Here is a 4,124-nt window from a genome sequence, read left to right as displayed (position 1 = left end):
AACGTCAGGGGCGGACTGAGAACCCTCAGGGCCCCCGGGCAAAATAAATCAAGGGCCCCCTTACAGGCCCCACCCATGTTCTGCTGCAAGCCCCACCCTTGCCCCGCCTCCAGCCACACCCTACACAATCTTTAATAAGATTTCAAAGTTAAAGTGACACAAAAGGCACCCAGACCACTTCAGCTCATTGAAGTGGTCTCGGTACAGTGTCCCTTTTGCAAATCGAGCTGCATTGTTCAAAAGAAACTGCATTGTTTACACTCCAGCAATAAGTCAGCCTCTAGTGGATGGCAGCCACCTGAGGGCTTCCTGGATTAAAACAGACCTTTGGTCTGGTATCTGATGCTGGACGTCCTCACACTCTGCATGATGACCTCCAGGGTCAGATTTTTCCCCATAGGAAAGCATTGATTCAATGCTTTCGTATGGGGTGATCTAATCTCAGCGTCCATTAGTGAACCTCTGTTAGAAACAGTCCTCTCCAGGCCCCAGTATAGACTACAATTGAGGGCTAATGGGCCATAGAGAGGGGTCTTTCTAGCAGAGGCTATCTCAGTGTCCTTTAGAGAGTGTGTTAGAAAGAATCCCCTCCCATTAGAGACTACAATGGAGTCTAATGGGGCCTGGAGGGGGGTCTCTCCAACACTCTGGTTCCTATTCACAATATAGCAACACAACATAGCTCGCTGATACCTAGGCCAAGTTGGCTCCTTTTACCTCAATTACGGTTGCTGGCTGGCAGGCTGTGGGCTTGCTGGCTGCGGCTGGCAGGCTTTGGGCCTGGCTGGCTGGCCTGTAATCCAGAGAGGGATTGTAGAAGCTATGTAAGTAGTCATAAAAGACAGTAGAAGGGCCTGTTGGACAGTGGATGATGGTTATTTGGAGGTTGGAGGGAGAATAACTATTGTGAGAGGACACATATCTGGGCATAACTACTGTGAAGGGAGAACATATCTGGGCATAACTACTGTGAAGGGGGCACATATCTGGGCATAACTACTGTGAAGGGGGGGGAGGCCCTTCACAGTAGTTATTAATCCCTTTCAGCAGTCCCCCCTTCAGTGAATGGGGGACTGCTGAAAGGGGTTAATAACTACTGTGAAGGGCCTAGCCGTCTGGGCAACCCCACAGATCATCCCCCCACCCACCTTGTACTTGTTCCACTGATCCGCTACTTGCGGGCTACGTGGGCATGAGTTCAGTCACTTCGGTGCGCAATCCCATCCTGCGGCGCGAAATCCCGCGAGACCCGTGACCTACAGCGGCGGGTCTCGCGGGATCACGCGCTGCAGGACAGGATTGCGCACCGAAGTGACTGAACTCATGCCCGCGCAGCCCACAAGTAGCGGAAAAATTACAAGAGGGATGGGGAATAGCCAAATTAAAAAATATTTTGAACCAAAAGGTGTGCTTTTGGTGGGTTTTGAACTAATGGTGGTCTGTGGATGGCACTGTTGTGGGGGCTCTGTGGATGCCACTGTTGTGGGGGCTCTGTGGATGGCACTATTGTGGGGGGGCTCTGTGGGTGACACATATATAGCACCTTATGCTATATATGTGTCATCCACAGATCCCCCCATAACAGTGTCCCTGTGAGTGAATGACCCCCAATAGAGGGTCTGGGGGCCGGCATCTGGTGTTGTAATGGCAGCGGGGCCCGGTGCAGTCACTGTATTCTATTACACCGGGCCCCGCTCACTGTAATATTGAGGCATTAATGTAGGCAATAGGCATTAAACAAGAGAAATCCTCTGAGATCCTCTCCCTCTCTGTACTCACAAACTCCCGGAGCAGGCAGGCCGGACAGCAGCGCAACTCACTGACGTCACGCAGCTGCTCATCCCACTTTATGAATGAAGCAGGCGGAGCAGGCGCGTGACGTCAGCGAGTTACGCTGCCGCCTGGCCTGCCTGCTACTGAGTTTGTGAGTATGGAGAGGATCGCAGAGGATTTCTCTTGTTCACATATGAATATTAGTATTACAGTGAGCGGGGCCCAGTGTAATAGAATACAGTGAGTGCACCGGGCCCCGCTGCCGTTACCAGGCCAGCATAACATTCGGAATCGGGGCGCTGGGCATAACACATTATGTTATTCTGCGGCAGGCCCCCATCCCGGCCGGGCCCACGGTCCGAAGTGCCCGACCGGTCAGTCCGCCCCTGGTCAACGTGTTACGTCAGCTGCAGATTCTATGATCTGCAACCATGAGGAAATAGGTGTCAGCGGACAAAGAAGTGACCACTTTATATTATAGCCCGGTGGCCACAGAGGTTTGACAACTTCTTTTACAAGATAACAACTCTAAATACTTTCTGAGCTATATGACTTCCAAAATCTTAAAATATATTTATAAAATTAGATTTATTTATTTTTTTAAAGGGATTTTGACTGAAAATGGCTTTCATAGCAAAGTCAGATCTTTATTATTGGATGTGACAATTCCATTGACAAAGAATGAATGGCAAGGTAATGCAATATCAGCCCAAATAATATATAATTATAAAAATAATTACACATTTTTCATAATGTAATTCAAGTTAAAACATGTAACATAAAAACTTTGGACATGTGGTACGTGAAAGTAAAAATTGGGTTTCAGTGTATCTTCTTTCAACGATTATGAGAATGATTTCTCAGAATTCAGTGCTCTGCATTTTCTCTCCCGTATCTACTGTATGTCATGTGATTGAGACGCACCTAATGTTAGTTTATTGGAATGTGTATTGATGATATGACACAGAGAATGGAGAAGAGCATGTGTTTTTGCAGACTTTCCCTGGATCGTTCTCCTTATTGGAGTAGGTATAAACATTCAACCTCTTGCTTATCAATAATTTACACATTTATTAAAAAATGTACAAATTTTCAGTAGGACATGTAAAAGGTTTTCTAATAGACCGGTTATATTTAATATTATTATTAAAAAAAATAATAATTTCAAGCAGGTGATTTCATAATTAGGTCTTTATTTGAACAAGGATACACCCAGAAGGAGATGTTAATGATGCGTGACAGTAATTTCGATATAAAAATTTTGTACGTATTTGTTTCATCAGACTACAGATATAAAAATTGAATTATGTATAACAGTCAAATCTTTCTTTTTTTCAAAGTATTTTCTACCTATTTATACTTTTAGAGATCGACACTTAAGGCGAATTTTGAAACGTTTAGGATTAAGGCGAAGATGTAATGACCGCCCTTTTGAAGCAATTTTTCAGGCGGTTCAGGTGGTCGGTTTAATAATTATTTTTTGACTATATAGTTTAATGAAGTGGGAAAATTTATTTTCACCCCACATAATTTCATTGCAGGGTGAGCTTCAAAACTGGTCTCCTTTTAAAGGTATAAGAGCAATGCACAAGCGCATTAGCGATGTTAGAGGAGTTCAACCCTGCTATAGGTAATATATATATATATTTACATTATATTATATTTTTATTTTTAATTAATTGTAATTTTATTAGCTTTAATTAATAATTTATATAATTTATTTTAATTTAAAAACGATATTCATGATGTAATGAGGGAACTTGACAAGGATGGACTGTTGAGACGTCGATCCGGACGCTGTAAAATACCAGGAAGAGTATATTCAACCAAGGGTCCAAATGATATTTGGCACATAGATGGTACGTATTTATACAGTTTGATGTTTTATTAAGTGAGGCACTTAATCATTTTTTACGAATTTGACTAAATACATAATGCCTCAAGTTTGTTTATATTTTTTTAAGCCATGCACGTTTACATTCTATTGGCTATGTTTTATGTTTCTAATAAAATAAAATAAAATAGTTGTCTATGAACTATGTTCTCGTGTAAATTTAACTTTATATTCTCTAGGTAATGATAAGTTACGTTTTTGTGGAATATGGATACATCTTAGTATTGATGGGTACGATTATTATAATGTGAAGTTAATTGTCTTCGTTTGTTATTTAGTACTATACTAACCAAAGTAACAAATACTTAAATTTATTGTTATAATTTTGTTTGTCAGATTTTCAAGACGTGTTATTTGGCTTCATGCAGCCACATCAAATCGTAAACCGGACTTCATTGCACGTTATTTTATTGATGCAGTGGTCAGGGAACAGGGTAATATAAAATATTCTGCATCA

The 4,124-nt window shown here is 42.1% G+C and overlaps 1 long non-coding RNA gene across 1 annotated transcript; it reads left to right on the top strand.

The window, feature by feature from the left end:
* Positions 1-2,378: 2,378 nt before the first annotated feature.
* LOC120997656 lies at positions 2,379-3,421 on the top strand. The gene is made up of 4 exons (XR_005778207.1): positions 2,379-2,466; positions 2,946-3,036; positions 3,140-3,230; positions 3,315-3,421. It is a non-coding gene; the product is annotated as an uncharacterized LOC120997656 (long non-coding RNA).
* The last annotated feature ends 703 nt before the right edge of the window (positions 3,422-4,124 follow it).

Source organism: Bufo bufo, chromosome 4 (assembly GCF_905171765.1).
Source record: "Bufo bufo chromosome 4, aBufBuf1.1, whole genome shotgun sequence".
In the NCBI taxonomy this organism is placed as follows: domain Eukaryota; kingdom Metazoa; phylum Chordata; class Amphibia; order Anura; family Bufonidae; genus Bufo; species Bufo bufo.
The sequence above is the reverse complement of the archived record's forward strand: the minus strand, read 5'-3'. Positions and strand labels throughout refer to the sequence as shown.